At 43.5% G+C, this 20900-nt stretch overlaps 1 long non-coding RNA gene across 1 annotated transcript in view; it reads right to left on the bottom strand.

Annotated features, from left to right (window-relative positions):
* Positions 1–20900, bottom strand: part of LOC130707112 (uncharacterized) — a 78239-nt gene that overhangs the window by 33953 nt on the left and 23386 nt on the right. The window contains exon 2 of the long non-coding RNA XR_009007122.1: positions 14990–15094. This is a non-coding gene — a long non-coding RNA (uncharacterized LOC130707112). The remainder of the gene's footprint in view (positions 1–14989; positions 15095–20900) is intronic.

Genomic DNA, 20900 nt, shown 5'->3' with positions numbered 1-20900 from the left:
TCAGTGGAAACGTGGTTTCTTGTTACTATCCTTCATGGTCCCATGGTATGCTGGGGACTCAGAAAGTCTTGGGCACCATGATTATCTCATAGGTTTTTTTTTTTGTTTTTTTTTTTCATAGGTTTTGAGTCTCATTCATTAACCATGGTATGAGGCATCTCATCCTTCTCTAGCCTCCAGAGGCGGCCTGAACTTAAGCACGCTCAGGCAGATGATGGGTATCTGTTGCCTTGGTTTTCCTCTTTAGACTTGTCCCTCCTCTCCTCCTGCAGTAGGAACCAGTTTCTTCTCACTCATGAACCAGCTTCTGAATCCTGGGCTCACTTCACCTCTTCTTTCCCCTCTTCTCATCACAGAATCAGAGGGCACCCCCAAATCCCCCATGTTTTATCTTCCGAATTCTAGGACCTACAATTTCTTCATTACAAGGGGAAAAGGATGTATTCCTTCTCATTCCCCTTATCCTGTGGGGATGAGAAGGCAGGTTGTTTCAGCCCTCATTCTACCTTATCCAGATTGCTACCCTTCCCAGCTCCACCTCAGCTGTCAAAGCCTGAGACAGCACACAGACTAAGGGAACCACACAAAGTTCCCCCCCAGGGACATGGAGGAAAGCTCCAAGTTTTTTTAGTTTCTCCCAACACACACACACACACACACACACACACACACACACACACTCACCTCTCTCTCTCTCTCTCATCTCCCCCCAACCTTTCCCTTCCTCCCTATCTCTCTCTCCCTCCCCCACTCTCCCTTTTTCTCCCTCACTCTCCTTCCTTCTATCCAAGAAGATGTTAATGGAGTTGTCCATTAAATGCAGCAGCTGCCAGAGTGCTAGGCTGACTGGGCAGAGGGCCTGAACCCATTTATTCCAAACTACAGCCCCCATCACATATCTCAGGTTTTTATCTTTTCATTTCCACATTGTGCCTCAGCCAGGTCGCTGAGTGCCAACTCCCTGTCTGAGAGCCCACATGCTTCCCTAGAGCACACACTGATGCCTGCCTGTCCACCAGCCACAGAAGTAGTGCATGGAGACATGGGAGGGAGGATAGAAGAAAGGATAAATCAGCACACATCTCCCAAAGCCCAACCATGTCCAGGGAAATGTCGCTTAGAAAGCCTCAATTGTGGGGGACTTCCCTGGCGGTCCAGTGTTAAGACTTTGCCTTCCGATGCAGGGGGTGCGGGTTCGATCCCTGGTGGGGGAGCTAAAATAACACACGCCTCGCGGCAAAATAACCAAAACATAAAACAGAAGCAATACTGTAACAAATTCAATAAAGACTTTAAAAATGGTCCACATAAGGGGACTTCCCTGGTGGCGCAGTGGTTAAGAGTCCGCCTGCCAATGCAGGGGACACGGGTTCAATCCCTGGTCTGGGAAGATCCCACATGCCACAGATCAACTAAGCCCATGCGTCACAACTACTGAGCCTGCACTCTAGAGCCCGCGTGCCACAACTACTGAAGCCCGCGCGCCTAGAGCCCGTGCTCTACAACAAGAGAAGCCACTGCAATGAGAAGCCCGCACACTGCAACGAAGAGCAGCCCCCGCGCTCCCCAACTAGAGAAAGCCTATGAGCAGCAATGAAGACCCAACACAGCCAAAAATAAATAAATTTATTTAAAAAAAAAAATCGTCCACATAAAAAAATCTTTAAAAAAAAAAAGCCTCAATTGTGGAATCTTTCTCTGGCATTTATCTATAATTGTGACAATCTATTACAACGTCACAAAGTCTAAAAGCCACTCTCAAGAAGACCATAGCCTGTTTCTGAAGAAACAGGAGACCAGTATCCACCTGTCATTGTTATCTGGTACCTACCCTGACCTCCACCATGAGTTACTAGAAAGTCATATACTTTACCAGCTATTTAGAATAAAGACAACAAAACAATAACTTTTTTTTTTTTTTGGCCAAGCCATGCGACTTACGGGATCTTAGTTCCCTGACCAGGGATTGAGCCCATGCCTCCTGCAGTGGAAACATGGAGTCCTAACCACTGGACTGCCAGGGAATTCCCAAAACAATAACTTTAATTACAGTATGGGAAAATCCTAGAGTATCAGCTGTGTACAGTCTGGCAAATTGTGGGAATACGGCTTGATCAAATGGAACTCTGTCTTAGCGTGGGACTCTGCCTTCAGTTCTTGGTTCTTCCTGCTTCCCCCGGCTTTATCTTCTAGACAGACTCTTTTTTTTTTTAAATTTATTTATTTATTTATTTATTTTTGGCTGTGTTGGGTCTTTGTTGCTGTGCGCGGGCTTTCTCTAGTTGTGGTGAGTGGTGGCTACTCTTTGTTGCAGTGAGCAGGCTTCTCATTGTGGTGGCTTCTCTTGTTGTGGAGCATGGGCTCCAGGCGTGCGGGCTTCAGTTGTTGCAGCATGTAGGCTCAGTAGTTGTGGCTCATGGGCTCTAGAGTGCAGTCTCAGTAGTTGTGGCACACGGGCTTAGTTGCTCTGCGGCATATGGGATCTTCCTGGACCAAGGCTCAAACCCGTGTCCCCTGCATTGGCAGGCGGATTCTTAACCACTGCGCCACCAGGGAAGTCCCCCAGCTTTATCTTTGACCTGTGATTCTCAGAGAAGCCATTCCACAAATATTAACTGAGTGCTACTATCTGCCAGCCTGCTCCTCCTGGTATAGCCCTTGAGTTCATGGCAAGACTGACTCCTCCTCGTGGTTCTCCGACACCCCTATCCAGCTGGTTCCCTGGACATTATGACCAGAAGCTCCTCAAACCAGCTGGACTGATTTGATCCTTTCTTCAGCTGAGTTTGCCTTCTTCACACCTGAGTCTAGAGAGCACTATTCACAACTGACTACTTCACCCATAATTTGTCTTTCATAAGCAATTTCATTTGAACGAGCTAGATATACTCCATAGTCAAAGAGAAGAATAGACAATGCGTGCTGTAAAGGACACACGTTCCTCCCCAAGCATCAGTTCCTTAAGGAAGTCTCTCCCATCCCCTAGTTTTTCTAAGACTGGAGGGGTAAGATCCTCCCCCCAACCTCAGGGGTAAGAACAGGATCCAGGACTAGCTCATCAGATTATTCCACACCTCTGCACACAGCAACTAGTTCAGAGAAGGTCATATGACTTAAGACCACACCAATTACAGTCTTCTCTGCACTTTTGTAGGAGTTATGGGAAAGGTACCTGCTCTTTCCCTCTGGAATGGCGAGTTCTAAGGGTAGCACTGGTTTGGAGCTGCTGGTGGCCATCTGGCTGCCATGTGTGGAGAGCCTATCTAAGAATGAAGCAATATAGCAGCAAACAAAAGCAAGTGATGGAAATAATCTACACCTTCATGCAGCATTTGAACTCATGGATTTAGTCTTCCTGAAGCAAGTCTACTCTTCATTGGAGATGTTTGAGAAGAAAGCAGATACCTGCCTTTCAGTTGTCTGATATAAGGTCCTCATGCTACCTCCATTTTATTCCCTCCCACAAAATATGTTGGGAGAAAAGTTATGGAAATGAGTAGGAGTTGTCCAGAATTTCCCCTTTCATCTCTAGATCTAAACACAAGATCTCTTGAGAAGAAGAATCAGGAGCCACTCTCATTCTCCTGTGAGGCAACTAAGTACTTGTTAAAGAGGTTAGGGATATTTGAGGCATGTCCCTAAATCTTTGAGAGCATCTGGACAAGCATTTACTGTGCTCTCTCACACATATTTCCTAGGGACACTATCAAAATAGATGGGCCAAGGGGGGTCAGTGGGATGCCATGACCCAGTGGCATGTCAGGAGAGAGTTCTCTGCCCCTTCACCTACTCCATCCCTTCCTATCCTCACTGTTAGAGATAAGGAAGTTAAGCTCTAAGAGGTAACCAGAAGCAGGAAGAAATTGTCTGGTGGAGGCTTTCTTGGGATAATGTAAGAATCCACCCTCATTCTCCTAAGATAGAGCCAGTCCCAAATCTCAGAGGCTCTGATGATGAAGCCTGCACTCAGAGAGGAAAGCAGGAGGTAGAAAAGGAAGAGGGAAGGAAAACAAAGGGAACTATTACAAAAAAAGAATGAAAAAGAATCTCCCAAGAACAAAAAAGCATCATGAAAAAGCCAATAGACTGAGCAAAACATAGCAGAGAGGGGACAGTTCCCAAGTATCTAAATCACCCCATCAAAGCAGAGAGTTCCCTGGGCAGGTGCTGGGCTTCTCCTTTCAGAGAACTCTGGACCCTGCTCAGGGCAGTGTAGAGCCTGGCTGGCTCTCAATCAATGCAAAGACCTGCCCAGTTGACTCTGCTGTCTAGTCATGGCTCAAGGGTTCTTGAAGTCAAGATGCTTCCATAATTGGTTAAGCCCATGTGGAACCTCAGTCTGTGGCTCTGTGCTAACAAGGCTATTTAAACCCTTGCTGGCAAGAAAAGCACAGCTGTCCACCAGATGCCTGCTGAAGAAGCCATCTATTGCTAGAAGAATACATCCTCATCTTCTTTCTCTGTGGACCTTTATTCCTCTACACTTTTTGGACACAGAAATAAGGGCTGTTGTTCCCAATATTCATTATCATTGGGCATTAATCACCATCACTATACTCACAAAGCACTATACAGTCATTTAGGTTGCTCAGTACTCTACCACTTGAGAGAAGTGCTGCCTTAAGTTGGGTTCCCCAGAAGCATAGCCTGAGACAGGATTCAGGTCATGTGATTTGTTGAGGTCTGCCCTCAGGAGAAAGAGAATGAAGGAAGCAGGAAATGGTAAGAAAGATGGATGTGGTCACAGCTTTGTATTTGGCCTCACCCTGATCCCACGGGACAACTCAGGAGCATGAATGGCACCAAAAAATTGATCCTTCTTTGGGGTAAAGAAATGATCCTTCCTCAAGACCTTTGTACCTCCTTGTCTGAAAGCTATAGGTGGTACAGAAGGTGTCTCCCATCCACCAAGAGCAATTTTCTGGAGAAGGGGGCATCTGTGAGCCACTGGAACTCAATACAGCAGCTAGGGAAATGGATACACTGATGTGGTAAGGGAACTTTGGCAGGGTACCAACAGCATCTATTAGAGCTACTGGATTAGTCAGCTCTGGCTGCCTTAAGAAAATACCATAGAGTAAGTGGCTTAAATTTATTTCCCACAGTTCTGGAGGCTGGAAGTCTGAGGCCAGGGCACCAGTGTGGTTGAGTTCTTACATGGGCTTTCTTCCTGCCTTATAGATGGCCGCTTTCTTGCTGTGTGCCCACATGGTGTGGGGGAATGGGATAGTGAGGTAGGGTAGGTAGCAAGCCCTCTGATGTCTCCTCTTATAAGAACACTAATTCCATCATTAGAGTCCCACCCTTATAACTTCATCTAAACCTAAGTACCTCCCGAAGACCCTTCTCCAAATACCATCACATTGGGGGTTAGGGCTTTAACATACGCATTTTAGGGGGACAAAATTCAATCCATAGCAGCTATCATTTCATAAACAGTTTCCCTGTTTACGAGACAACTGTTGGCCAGATTTGTTCAATGAGAGCCATTTCCCTTGCACCTAAATTCTTCTGGAATCCCATTTGTTGTCTGATGCAGAAAAGACCAGTTAGACCCCAACTAGCTGAGCTGGGCCTGGGATCTCCCAACAGTTTCTCTTTTCTCCATCTCAGCAGGCACTGCTTCTTGCCCTGGGAAAGTCAGGATGTGATTATTTGCAAGCCTCAGCCCTTGGTAAGTATTCTGTAGGTGACAGCAGAGGCGTCTGTGTGCAATCCTATCCAGCTCAAGCTTTGAAGCTCCAAAGCAGAGCCATTAACATTCTCTTCAGCCTCAGACAGTTCTCTTCAGCCCTTGTTAGTCTCATTTTCTTCCCTCTCAACTTTTTCATCAAGAGCAGCAGCTTCCTTTTTCCTAGAACTATTTCTTCTCTTCAAAGAGCTCTGGGCTCCAGGGAGGCCTGTGGCCAAGAGACTTGCCAGACACCTCTTGATTTTCAATGAAGAGCACACTGTGCCACCTGCTCTGCAGCTAATAACGCAAGCACCTTCAACTCCCCTCAGTTCAGGATTGAGCAAAGGACAAGTCAGGGGGACGCCTTCCCTCTGGCTTCCTGGGCTGTCTGCAGTGGTTAGGCCGTAGGTTATGGAGGCTATCCTGAGTCCCCCAATCCACTCCTACTTCTGGATTTGGGTTATTTAGATAAGGGAAGTCAGGGAGGAGAGACACAGGCCCTGCCCTCAGAAAGTAGAAATCTATCCACTGCCTGCCCATCTTCCATTCTGAAGCCTTTTTCCATTCACAGGGGAGGAGGTAGGAGGACTCTCCCTTTCACAGACGGGGTCCTGTAGGCCTGAAAGGGGCAGAAGAAAGTTCTCAATGAAAGTGCCATTAATGCCTCCATAATTTATTAAGAGCTGTCAAATATTTAGCTGTGTGGTAGATTCTTAGAAAATAGGAAGAAGCAATCTCAGGGAAGCTTAAATTCTACTACTGGCCCCAGAGTAAATTTCTTAGGCAATCTACAGACGTTAGTAAGAGGGACTCCAGTGCCTGCAATTCAGACAGAGAAGAAGGAGTTAGGCAGATGGTAATTCAGCTTCATTGTCCAAACTTCCCTCTTAAGCCTGCCCTTTTCCATCAAGAGCCACTGGTTGTATTCCTGTGTCCTCACCAAGGTTTTTGAGGGGTGAGGGGATTGTGTCATATTCTCCCACTGCCCAGGACTTGATTCTATCAACTCTGTAGCTTTCCTTCTCTTATGCCCTACAGCTATCTCAGGCATACAAGCACTCCTCCTTACAATTGCTTCTGCAGTGATTCCAGAGAGGCACATGAAAGCAACTTTCCCAGGATCATATTTTACCAAACTCCTCTGCAGACTGAACAACAGCTATGACAATGGGGTACAATCATTTGTATTCATTTCCCTGTCCCTTCTGCCCGCAGGGCTGGGCCTAGCATCACCCAGCACACCTGCCCAGGTGGGCCCAGAGGTACACAGAGAAGGACTGCTACTCCATCTGCTGGTTTGACAGCAACCCTGAGTTGCAGCCTTTCAACTCCTTGTAAGGCAGGCTCTGGTGCTGAACCAGGAGACCAAAATATCTTTTTGTCATGATAGAGAAAAGATATTCAGACATTTTGTCAAAAGTGATGACATTTACCCCTCCCACCTTAAACCTACAGACACAGACACAGATAGAGCTGGAAAACATGGAGCCAAGGATTATTGATCTAACAGGACCTGTCTCTGCTCTGGGCAACCATTGTTTTGGGGCTATAATAGGGACCTGAATATAACAAGAAGACAGCTCCAAACCAAAGTGGAGGTAGGAGGGGTTAGGATGGGGTTTAGAAAAACACTGATGATATTGGGCCTTTTCTTTTCTTCTTTCCATCAAGCCCTTCATCTCTACTTGCCTTTTTTGTAAAAAATTCTTCCTTTGCAGATTATTTCCCCAGGGCCTGTCCATCCAGAGTCATCTTTATGCTCACAATTTCTTATTTACCTATGCTTAGCGAGGCAAGGAAAGGATGGGGGTCCATTTTATAGATGAGGATAATTAAGTTTCCTCAACAGAAGAGAGGAGAAAATGATATTATCTGCCCTTACACAGAAATGAATTACTTAGTTCCTGAAATCCCTGTTCAACGACAGTAAGTACACAGTGCTATTTGGAAGTTTCAACAGAGGCTCCACTATGTCATATCCATGTGATACAAAAGTGAGGTGTCAGCAAAGATGCAAGTTTTCATAGAAAACTGTTGAAAAACAGTGATGAAACGCTAAAATCTTCACCCATATAAAGAAGTTGTTGGAAATTAAGAGAAATTTTTTGGAAAAAAATTTATTTGGTGAGAAGCGTTGGTATGCTGTGGGTTCCCCCTCCAAAGAAAGAATGGTGCCTGCATTTCACCACAAGCCTAGTGAGAAGAGCTTCAAGGGGAACCCTCAGAGAGCTTGATATGTGTCTCGTGCAGTTAGAGGAGCAGAATGGACTAATTTCTGATTCCAGCCCAAGAAATGTAGGAGCCATTGTATGGGCTAGCAGCTGCTTAACAATGTTGGGATCGCCCATAGTCTCAGAGCTTGTGTGAGCAAAAAAATGGTTTCTCACAGAGAAACTGGAAGTGGAGTGTTGATTTATTAGGGGCTATAGAGGAAGAAAGCAACTGACAGAGGAAAGTGTACTTGCCCAGGTCAAGTGTGTGTGTGCGTATATGGAGGGGAGTACAGATCTCTGAAGAACCCACAAAAGTGCCCCAGGAGAAAGCTAAATTTAAACATTGGCCATTCCTGGAGAACACAAAGCCAGCTTCAACAACATGAGACAAGTACAATACTTCCTGCTCTCTCATACTTCCTTGCTCTAATCCTGGAAGGGTCAGAAACTTCAGAAAAGAAAGAAGGACGACACCCCTCTTTTCACTCATAGCAAACCCAGGATGAAGGAGGACAAATAGCTTAAAGCTGAAAAACTTTGGAAACAGTGACAATACTTGGGCTGAACATATTAAGTACCTAACTGAGATCACATTTTATTACATAAAGCGACTAGAGGGCTTCCTAATGCCTGCAAGAAAAGCATTTGTCCAGGAATGGAGTTAGGACCATCACTACTGAGCAAGTTTAAAGGAACAGTGGGAGCCAAAAACAAAGTTCTTTTTTTTTATGATTACACCCCATGAGTCCTGCTTATCATTGTTCTAGTTACAACTGTAAAAGTTAATCCTCAACCTTTATTTTAAAAAGTAATAAAAATACCACCAAAGGGGTCATAACAAGAGGAGCTGTTGTCAGAGCTAATGGTTCTCCTTGGCTTAATAGCACTCTAATGTCCTTGTGGAAAATGAGGCCTATGGATTTAAGCTCTGCCACTTCTCCCTGTTTTTCTTAATTTCCCAAAGCATCCTCTATTCTTTCCTCCTGTTACCCTGCAGTATTACTAGTTTTGAGCGAAGCTACTTTTAACAGTGTCCTAAAACCTCCTGTGCTGTTACATTCCTGCCCCATATCCTGCCTCTTGCACCTTGGGCATTCCCAGGGGTAACACGGGGAGTCATAAGTCACCACGACAGTTTCAGAGTCCCTTCCATGGTAACACTTACTGCCACATACACCCACGTACAAAGCACTATACAAAGAAAATTATATACATGGATTCTCTGCCCTCCAGGAAAGTGCAACTTAAGACAGCTAACATCAAACAGATAAGTATAAACGCATAAGCAGCAGAAAAGCAGCAGTAAACCAATACGTCAATGAACAGCAGGGGAAATGCATGATTGAAGTGGGAAGCAGAGTTGGCCAGTTGATGAACGTTTACTGAATGGCTACTAGGTGTCAGGCATTGGGCTAGGTTCTGGCAATAAAAATGTGAACAGAACAGACACAGTCCCCGTGCACATGGAGCTTTCAAAATACTGGAGAAGATAAACACCAAACACATTTTTACTAAAAGGTAGTTTAATGAATACAAGTGCACAAAACGCTGTTGAAGATAATATGCAGGACGGGTCTGGGCATTAGGAATCTAATCTAGTTTGGGGGTTAAAGAAGCTTGCTTACAGAAGTGACATTAAAATATGGGGGGACCCAGGACTTCCCTGGTGGCACAGTGGTTAAGAATCCACCTGCCAATGCAGGGGACACGGGTTCGAGCCCTGGTCTGGGAAGATCCCACATGCTGCGGAACAACTAAGCCCACGAGCCACAACTACTAAGCCCACGTGCCACAACTACTGAAGCCTGCGCACCTAGAGCCCGTGCTCCACAACAAGAGAAGCCACCACAATGAGAAGCCCACGCACCACAACGAAGTGTAGCCCCTGCTTGCCACAACTGGAGAAAGCCCACGTGCAGCAACAAAGACCCAACTCAGCCAAAAATAAATAAATTTAAAAAAAAAGAAATGGGGGGACCTGAAGGCTAAGGTAGGGTTAGACAAATGGCTGGTGGTGAGAAGAGGGACCTAGGGAGCAGAAAGGACATGTCGGAAGGCAGAAGCAACACAATGAAGGAACTGAGAGAAGGCCTGAATGGCTAGAATGAATCAATCAAGTGGAAAAGGGGCCGAGGTGAGGAGGTTGAAGGGATCAGCAGAAAGCTGGAGATTTTAAGTGTTGATTAAAAGCAATGCAAGTGAAAATTATAGGATCAAAGATTTGAAGTACTGGAAGGAATTTTAAGGTTATCCAGTCAAACCACTGGGATGATGCTGGAATCCCCTCTGCCTGTTCCCTATCACTAGATCAACATGCATGAAGGCCAGAAAGGACTTGGCATGGGGCAGGGGTGTTGTCCACAGGAAGCTGGTAAAAGCAGCAAGTGAAGTACTCTTGAAGCCCCAAGGGCTGAGGCAGGAAACTCTCCATTTCCCCAGAGTATGAGCTGGAGCTGCCTCTCTGGTCAACCTGCCTATTTGTGTGAAGACGTCCTCACAGGATTGGCCAAGGAGAAGTGAATGGCGATCATTTGTGTTTATTAACCATAGCTTGGTGAGAGAAGAATTACTTTGAGCAGGTGTCAGGGAGGTTGGTTTGTTCAAGAGTGATTGGCTAGTTTGCATTCATGACAGAGAAACCTATTGTGAAGGGCAGCCTGTGGAAAAGCCAAAGGATGGCAAAGCCAGAGTGCCCACCACCCAGAGGAGCTCTGGACCACTTACTCTGATAGTGGAATTTGTTTGTCATTGTTAGGGCAAATGCTTCTTCTGGTGCTGGAGGCAAGCAAGGAGGCTATTCCTTGATGGTAGACAACAATGAAACACTCATTATTTTTATGGCGGTAATGAAACCTGGCCCCTTTTCCCCTTCATTTTCCTGCTTCTCACTATATGGCAGGGCTGGGTGTGCTTAGGTAGGATCCATGTGTCCATGTCATGATATTCATTAATCAGCATTTAGTGAGCACCCCATACTATGAAGAGCCCTGTGGTGGCTCAGGATACAAGAAAGTAGAGGTCTCGGTACTTGAGAGGCTCACAAATCTAGATGAGAAAGGCAGAAACAGGCACCAGATGATAAACCATAGCCTCAGGTACCAAATGGCTTTACGGAAGAGGACTAGGTTTATGGAGGACTAGATCACTGTGGAGTGGGCTAACCACCAAGCTTTCTGAAGAAGCTGGCACTTGTTCTGGGTGTCACATCAGTCGGGTGTGGTGAGGAGGTGGGACAGTGTGGGGTTAGAGGAACAGGGTTAGGCCAGGGGTCTCTGACAAAGGAGCAATGGGAAGTCGCATTTCAAAGGTGAGGAAAATCATGAAAAGCCCTAATGGTAGACTAAGGAGCTTGGAGCTTTGATTTTATTCTAGAGACAATGAGAAGTCCCTGAGGGTTTCTGGGCAAGAGATTTAGAACAACTATTCTGATTGGAACGTACAAAATAATTTGAATGGAGAAGAGAGGGGAAAAAGTGGCAAGGAAGCCAGTTAGGAGATCAGCATATGACACGATTTAAAATTTTTCTTTTCTTTTTTTGCTGAAAGAACTGGATGACAGATATTTCCCTTAACCTTCCATGGAAATTTAAGATAAAGGAAATAAAAGTTTTGGTTGTAGTGATAGGGGTTTGGGATTTAAAAGACCATTAAGATTACTATAAAAGAGCAAGATAAACTAGCCTCAGAGCAGCATAATGCAGGGAAGTGCTCCAGGCCGACTAGAAAGAGATTCCCCTGGGTTGTAGATGAAGATGGGTTTGTAGGACCTACCACAGGGGGACCCAGGCCTTGCTCCTTGGCGGCACCTGAGGAGGGAACACAACCCTAGAGAAGACTGGCCCCATGATACAACTAGGAGACAGGACTCTAGGCTGCAGGATTCACAGCCTCACAGAAGGTTTCTGTGAGTCAAGGAAGAAGATCAGACACTCAGGCCCTGGACCTGAAGGGATGGTGCAAATAATGGGACAGCAGGTGTCTCAGCAATAACCAGCAACTCAAAGCCCCTTCCAATCTCATGGCAAAATATAAGATACTGGAAGCACAATTCAGGTCTGAAGATGAAATATAAATGAGGTTAAATTTCCCACCAGTCAGATGGGATAGGAGCATACAACTGGAGTTTACCTTTATTTAAGCTTATAAATAAATGTGATACTTCCCTTACACCTGAATTTATAAACTGAGAGTCATACCTGCTATAATTTCTACAGTTCAAGTGTGGAAAGATGTCACCTAGATCAGAATGACTGCAACGAGAAGACAAAGGCATACAAGTCCCAGAGATATTATGCAGGAAGAAGGAACAGAACTTACTCTGCCCAGAATCTACAGAAAATCCCAGGACACAGTGAGAACGCAGGAAATTTCTCCCTGCCTCTGTCGCTCTCTACCCTTAGGCATCTTTATAGGGGACTCAAGTAAACACTTTGTGAGTTAGTCTTAGCATTCACAAATTATGGTGAAATATAACTTTAAAAAGCTTTGTTCTCTCCCAAGGCTTTATGTTAGTGCTCTGGTGGAGAGGGTAATTTTTTAAAAAAGGGTGAGATTTTTCATTGAGTTTCCACTTGGTGTCAGATATGGTGGGTACTAGCAATACCTACATTAATAAAACTCTGTTCTTGTCCTTAGATGCTAAATGCTCACAGTCTAGTGGGAGGGATGAATATGCTGATTAACTCCCATGTGTGTGTCATAACAAGACTGTGAATAAATGTTCTAGAAGCGCAGAGGATCAAGTGACAAGCTCCGTCTCAGGAAGCCAGAGAAGGCTTTAGAGAGAAGGTGAGATTTAAGAGGGTTTTACTGGATAAGTAGGAGCTCGACATTTAGATAAGAAATAGAAGAGCATGTCAAATAGTGGGAAAGGTATATACAAGGCATGGAGGCATAAAGAAATACTGAGTTTGCAGTGGGGGAGTGGGAGATTACGCTCAGTGAAAAAGATGTTCTGCCTGGAATTGGCCCCTACAATCTTTAACCAAGGCTACCCATATGATCAACACATTGACCTCAAAAGAACTTCTGAGATACACCAAAGAGAAGTCACATGTCAGCTGGCGTATGGCCCTGTGCTGGAGACTACACAAAGGGATACAGACACTTAACTACCCACTGAGAACCTAATAGCCTCAGGCAAAACTTCATTTTTCTCTGTTTTTCTCTTTGAAGACTTCTCACTGAAAATACTAGCATGTTTTCCTTCCTCAATGATATCCAACCTTATAGTCTTCTTCATCCATCAAATGAGCAACTTTCAGATAAAACACTTCAGTTTAAAACCCATCTTCCAGGAACCTGGATAAAGCCTGATGACTTAGAGGGGCACATCACACTGCTCAGCTTCAAGCTTTCTGTCCCAGGGGTCACTTCTCTTTAGGCCCTACTACTTCCCCCTCTTTAGCCCTGAAGACTTGGGCAGGGTGGAAGAGGGCTACGCCTGCCTACTATCCATTGTAACTCTGAAACAGGAGGGAAGGGGGCAGAGCACAACCTTTAAAAGAAAGACGTAGACATTGAGGATACGACAAACACTGGTTAGGACCGGTTAGGTCCAAGATGGCGAAGATTTGACTTCCAGTAGACCTTAGGCCTCATTATACACTCATTGTAATATATCAGCAAGCTAAATGACACACTCACAGGTGCCATGACAGTTCCGATGCCAACCATAAAAGGCCAAAAAGTGTGCAGTGGCCCAATTCCTGGAAATCTCTGCCCCTTCTCCAAAATAGTTGGAATAATCCTCTCACCCATTAGCCTATGAAATTATCCAGCCCATAAAAACTAACCAACCCATATTTCCATGCCTCTCATCTTCTCTCTGTCTGTGGACTGTGTTTCTCCCAGGGCTGCTCTTGCCTTTTGAGGTGGACCGCATTGTCTATGAAATCTATATCTCTCTAAATAAATCCATTTCTTACCTATCACTTTGCCTCTTGCTGAATTCCTTCTATGCTGAGACAAAACGAACCTGAGCTTCATTAAGTCCTAAGACCAGCTGTGCAATCTTAATTAAAAGACAGTGGGTTCGAGTCCCAGTCCGTGGGTTCAACTCCCAATCTGGGTTTTGGCTGGGTTCGAGTCCCATCTTCGTTGTGCAGTTTCAACTTCATGTAAAATAATGGCACAAGAAGAAAATACCCCAAAAAACTTTAATAGAGTTTTCCCCTAATAATGTGCCTCAAGATTTATTGAGACATCTGAATCTCATTTTCAGCACATTAATGGTCTGGATTGCAAATGTACAAGTTATATATTTTGTGATGTATTTCTAATAGAATTCAGGGATCAGAGAAGAAAAGGTATTATTATTGATAGATTCTTTGAGGGTGAAGGGAGGGTCTTAGAAAACTGACTTCAACTTAAAAAAGAAAGATAATTTGGTTTTCCTCTTCAAATAAAAAGTGCATTTGATTTTGAAAAACAATCATCCCGTCTCACATTTTTGTGTTTAACAACCACCTTGAAATTGGTCTGCCTCAGAGGACAGCATGATTCGGGGCTAACTTTAGCATGAATGATTTATGACACTCATGAACTTGGCAACTACATCAGTTTTTCTAAAGCTGGCACCCAACACCACCTGCATGTTAAGTGAAGACTGATGGTTTTTAAAGCTCACCTCATTATGCAGAGGTACATGAATTGTCTTATATGTGCAGTCTATAACTCCCAAGACAGATAAGGAGGCAAATATGTCACAAAATTTATGGCTCTTTCCCGCTAAAGCTGAAGTTTTGGAGAAAAACTAAAGTTATAACTGGCCCTTTTGAGAAAAATAGCTTTAGCTAACCATTACACCCCCAAATGATGAAACAGCTATAGCCTACCGCTATATCTTACAGGAACAAAGAGGCTAATGGTGAAAGTCACTTTAATCACAGCAATGAACTATGTCTACGTTTTGAACACTGCAGTAATAGACAGAACCTAAGTGACTCTTTGGAAATATCAAGTACTCTGTCAGTTTAATTTATTCCCCAGTTTGGTGTCTGAGACCTCTTGCTGATCAAGTGGCCCAGTCAGACCCACAGACATGGACTTCAGAGAAGAGAATTCAATACCCTGGTGTGCCCAGTGACAGAGAATTCAATACCTGTGTGCTCCCTCAAAGTGAAGAAAAGCAAATGCTGGTTTAGGTTCTGAAATGAAGCTTGTTTTCTGAGATTCTTTAGAAATGCAGCAAATCTCTCCACATAACCTGCAAAATAGTAGAAGCAAAGAGAATTAAGTGGAATCAACTTATGAATCTCAAGAAAGAATAAGATTATATAGACCGCCATTAAAAATGACAAGTATATGAGACCAGGTTGACAAGTATATATTTTTAGAAAAGATAACTCTAAGCATAAAAAGCAGAACACAAAAATGGCAAGCACACCTGCCGACTGGAAAAACGCAAAGTGACAGAAAAAATGGTGTTTCCAGCCTAGAGATTTTCAATAATATAAAGCTAAGTGAAAAACAATGAAATTCTAAATAATTTATTTTCAAATATCCCTATCAATCAGGAAATAGACACATATGCACGGCTGCTAACGGCCCTGAATCCAAGAAGCACCCGTCCCTCTCTCCTCTGCAGAGCTCAAAACAGTGGCCCACTCTCCACGGCCTTTGAGAGTATAGAACACCAGCACTCAAATACCTAAGGTAACATAAGAAAGCTGAAGACGCAAAAAGTCTCCAAGTAAGGGTAGGAAAATTATTTGGAAAAAAAGATTGTGGGGAACCCACTTCCAACTTAAATGACTTATTATAAGTCACTTGATTTCTGAAATGTGCCTGGGATTTGTCCAGTTCTGACTCTGGTCTCTGATAATGCCTTCGGTCTGCTTGTCCCAATGTGGTTGCTCTAACTCATGGAAATGATGCTCCACTCACAAAATAGTGCCCTAGGGAGAGACAGCAATATCAAAGAACTACAAATTATGCATCAGGAAAAGTGAAGCCTCTTTAATCCTGAGAGCAACCTCCCCAGCTTAGGCCAGGGAGCTGTGCTATAAATGGAATGATAGAGAAGTGGGCAAGCACCATACACACACACACAAACACACACATCCTGGCACAACAGCCCAGAATAAACCAGACTTCCTTCTGGGAAGTCATGGAAAACTGCAGAGGGCACACACAGGGTAGCCTCATCCACAGCCTCCGTGGAGTCACGTTTGCACTTTGACAGGCTTAGAAACAGTTCATTAGTCTACAGTGAAAGACAAGTGTTCATGAGACCCATGGCAGCTATCATGCTCACAGATTCTCCCTTTCCCCTGAAGAAGGGGGTCACAGGGCTCCTTCTAGGTGAACCAGCTTTCTTTACATCATGCCACACACACAGTCACCACTCCCACCCCTACCCCAACCGCTAGTTCAATAAAACAAAGAATTGGCACCTAAACCAAAGGCCTATGAGCTGACCCAGTGACCCCTGAAACAATCTGCTACTTTTCTGTGCCTTTACTCTGCCCAATAAAGTCACTCCATAACGATGGTGTACTTCAAGCCACACAGAAAGGTAGCAAGGGTAGTGCAAGCAGCCCTGGGGATACATTAGAGTACAGGAAGAAAGTATTCAAATGTATTTATATTTATTTTTTCCATTTTTATATATGTTTAATAATAGTACTGCATATATAGCTTCTAAATACATAAATATACACATAATGGAGGTGTGTGCTCAATTTTTTTTTTTTTAATTTTTTGGCCACACCATACAGCATGCAGGATCTTAGTTCCTTTACCAGGGATTGAACCCGAGCCCCCTGCAGTGGAAGTGTGGAGTCTTAACCACTGGACTTCCAGGGAAGTCCCTCAAATATTTTTCTAATAGGATGTGTAATGAAAAAATGTGGTGACCAGAAGACACCATGATACTTGGGGTGTTTCTAAGCAAGGTGTGGTCCTTAATCCCCACCCCTATCAGAATCTCCTGTGGAACTTGTTAAACATGCACATTACTTGACCCACCTCAGACCTACAGGACCTAAATCTCTTGGGTTGGTATGCTTAAAGAGCTTCCCAGTAATTCTGATGCCTACTGAAATGTAGGAACTATTGCAATAGAAGAATTAGAGAAGCAGACAAAAAGAAGCTGAGCTATGGAAAGGGCAGAGTCAGTGCAGAGGGGAACGTCAGAAGCCTGATAACAAGCCACTACAGCCAGGTCCTGCTGGGGCCTGACCAAGGAGGAGGAGCCACCTAACTTGTTCTGCCAGAACTCTGGTTCTATGGGTATTGAGACAATGCCTGTACTTCTTCCAACTAGCCTACAATTAAATCCTCATCACCTAAGGAAGCCTGGGTACCTCCTCTCCTGACAGCTGGGGAGCTGAGGTGGGGAACCTTAGAAACCAAAAGCCCCTCACATAGAGAGAGGATATAATCCAGGAGATCTGAAAAGATAGCTGATATAATTTCACTAATTGTGTACCTTAAAGAGTAAGGTTGAGACAGGAGGAAGCGGGTATATGAGCCAGAGTTGTCTGTAAGCATTTGAAAAACTGTACTGATTGACCATTTAGTCTGAAATCATGTGGGTGATTTCTAAAAAGCATACCAAGTAAAACTGGAGGCTGTAGAACAGAAGCTAACACTGTCTGTGTGACCTTGGGCAATTCACTGATTCTCTCAGTTCCTCATCTATTAGATAAAAGGTTAGATTTTAAGTGATATCTAAAGACCTTTCTTTGTTTCTGGAACCCAAGTTCAGGCTCAAGTCCTAGTTCAGGGTTGCTTTCGCTATAACATTCTGATCAAGAATAAATTAAAATTCTGGCCCTTTAAATGAAAGCATTCAGAAAAGGCTCCTGCATCCTTAAGAATTAATTATTAAATGGGTCTTCATAAAGAGCAAATCTCTGCTTTTGTCAGTCCTACGCCCTCCCCAAATAGGGACCTCACACACAGATCCTTGGACCTATCCAATAGCCAACTGTTTTCCAAACCTGAATGAAAATCCGAGTGAGGTTAACTGACTGATTTTTACCCTGTGCAATGAGACTGCATTATCACTGGAATGTAAATGTCCAACCTAAACAAAGGGACATCTTATTTTGATTTACTGCTACCTTAGTTTTCTTTCAGGGTCATCCTCTATTTCTCTTTTCTCCTATCAGAAGGAAGTCAGGTTGGTGGGTTACCAGGCATTCCATATAAAATGAAACCTGCTAATTGTCACCAACCCCGGGTACAGAGACATCACCTGACATAATACTTCCTACACTTCACTGGGGCAAGCTCTGTTCAATCAGACTTGAGTGAAGTGACACTGTGTAATGTACTCCAATATAGTGTAGCTAATGCCCGAATGGAAAAGTGGGAACTGTCTCCTGAAACCTGCTGCAGGTACATAAAAAATTCCAAGGAGAATAAAAATGACAAATCCCTGTAGTATGCCACATTTTATTTCATGAAGATGGAAGGTGCCACAGCATGATATTCATCTTTGGGAAAACTGAATAAAACGTCATCTGAGTCACCAGTTTAAAGAGACTGCTTTAAAAATAAAAGCTTGATCTTATGTGTTCTATTACAGATTGAACTTTCTTTATAGATGTCTTGGAACCTAAACTACATAAAAATTCTTTTATAACTTTAATTCAATTGCCTAAAATAGCTGCTGTTAATAATGGATTAGGCCAGGGCTTCCCTGGTGGCGCAGTGGTTGAGAATCTGCCTGCTAATGCAGGAGACACGGGTTCGAGCCCTGGTCCGGGAAGATCCCACATGCCGCGGAGCAGCTGGGTCCGTGAGCCACATACTGAGCCTGCGCGTCTGGAGCCTGTGCCCCGCAATGGGAGGGGCCGCGATAGTGAAAGGCCCGCGCACCGCGATGAAGAGTGGCCCCCACTTGCCGCAACTAGAGAAAGCCCTCGCACGAACCGAAGACCCAACACAGCCAAAAATAAATAAATAAATAATAAAATTAAAAAAAAAAAAAATAATAATGGATTAGGCCAGTGTTACAAAACTCATCTTCTGTATATGTGGAGATAAAAGATCAGACCCAGTTTTGTTATGAGGCAGCAGAGCCTAGTGGTTAGCAGTATAGGTCTGGAGTCAGACAGTCTGGCTTCAAATCTGGCTTTACCATTCAATTGCCATGTGACCTATATAACATACTTGACCACTTTAAGCCTCAGTTTCCACATCTGCAAAATGGGAATACCAATAGTATTATTCCCTTGAAACCATTGTTTTGATCATTCCATTAAATAATGTTAGAAAGCATTTAGGACAGTGGGGCACTTAAGTAAACACTTGACAACTATTAGTGATTACTATCTAATGACATTTCCTATTAATGACTGGGAGTTAAATACTTAAGAATTGAAACTGGTTTCCTCTCTCCAAATACGCTAAAATAAAAATCATGCCAGTTAGAATATAATTTAAAATATAGTATGCACAGGTATTCGACAGCCACCTGTTCTGTCTGGTAAACATTTACCCACATGCAAATTATGTACCAGCTCCTTTCACTTTCCAGTATGACACTGAAATGACAACAGAGAAATGAAATACAGTGCTGTGTTGTATGATGAATAATTGCATCACCCGGCCATGGATCTAACCGTCCACTCTTATTCATTTGCAGCCAGCTCTTTTTAGACTCATGCTTATTTCTTCAAGCCATCAGGCTGTAGGCTATATTAATTTGCAAAGCAACCCCAAAACCTGTCCTTCACACTGGCAAATACAACACATGCAGCCCCATTCTCAGGCTCCTGCTTTGAATAGTATCTAGAGCTACAACATCCCCCTTGTGGTCATGTTGAGTATTTGCCAGGCTCTTGGGGAAAGCACCAGGAACCTCAGTGATATGTGTACCCCCAGAATCATCATCTCTGACACCCTTTAGCTAACACCATTTGATTCCAGGATTCTTTTGATTAACACTGTGCAGTGTTTAAGTATATGCAACAAGAATGAAAAAAAGCAAATTCTTAGGAGAACCAGTAGAGAAAAGAGGGAAGTGAGAATGCAGTTATTCCAATTACTCCACTTGCCCTCCTCCCTCCTTATCATATGCAAGGTAGGGATGTGAAGTTTTCAATTTCTATTTTGCTTCCATGTTTAATATTATTTATTTGTCACTCCTCTCTATGTTTCTATGTTCTTTTTTTAAAAATAATTTTTATTGGAGTATAATTGATTTACAATGTTGTGTTTAGTTTCTGGTGTACAGCAAAGTGAATCAGTTATACATATACATATATCCACTCTTTTTTAGGTTCTTTTCCCATATAGGTCATTACAGAGTATTGAGTAGAGTTCCCTGTACTATACAGTAGGTCCTTATTAGTTATCTATTTTATATATAGTAGTGTGTATATCTCAATCCCAATCTCCCAATTTATCCCTCCCCTCCATGTTCTTTAGCATCAGTGCATTGTTTTAGCATACAAATCTCTTTAAAATAGGGGTCATTAGACTGTAACTTGGATGACCTCAGGAAAGTCTACCTCTGAGGGAATTAAGAAAACAAGAGAAATGAAAGTATGAAGTAGACAAGTAAAGATAATATAATGATAACTAACAAATAAGAGTGTGAGGGTACTTTTTTTTTTAGGATCTGTATATTCTATAACCAATATTCTGTTTAACTTTTTATTTTCTTACTCCCACTTCCCTCCCCCCTCACAATGTGAACTCAGCTATCTTCTTTCCCTCCCAAACTTCCCCCAAAATTTCCTTCATACTTCCTCACACAGTGGTGGTCACTTAACAGTGGAGCATCCTTCTCTTGAAATTGGACTTTGAGACTTTAAGGACAAATTGCTTCATTTCTAAAATCAAGGCATTCCAGGACATATTTGTTGAATCAATCGTTTTTCTTACAAATCTGAAAGTGGTCACAGCAAAGAGGTCAGTGGCATCTTGTTACAGAACCCACACCGTCTGTCCCAAGCAACAAGGTTTTGAGATGGGCCTGAGGAGCTGTCACTGAACACAAGTTCATGTGCTTGACTTACACTGAGGCCAAAAAAACCAAACCATCAGAGTTTCGA

This window comes from Balaenoptera acutorostrata, chromosome 2 (assembly GCF_949987535.1).
Source record: "Balaenoptera acutorostrata chromosome 2, mBalAcu1.1, whole genome shotgun sequence".
In the NCBI taxonomy this organism is placed as follows: Eukaryota; Metazoa; Chordata; class Mammalia; order Artiodactyla; family Balaenopteridae; genus Balaenoptera; species Balaenoptera acutorostrata.
The sequence above is the reverse complement of the archived record's forward strand: the minus strand, read 5'-3'. Positions and strand labels throughout refer to the sequence as shown.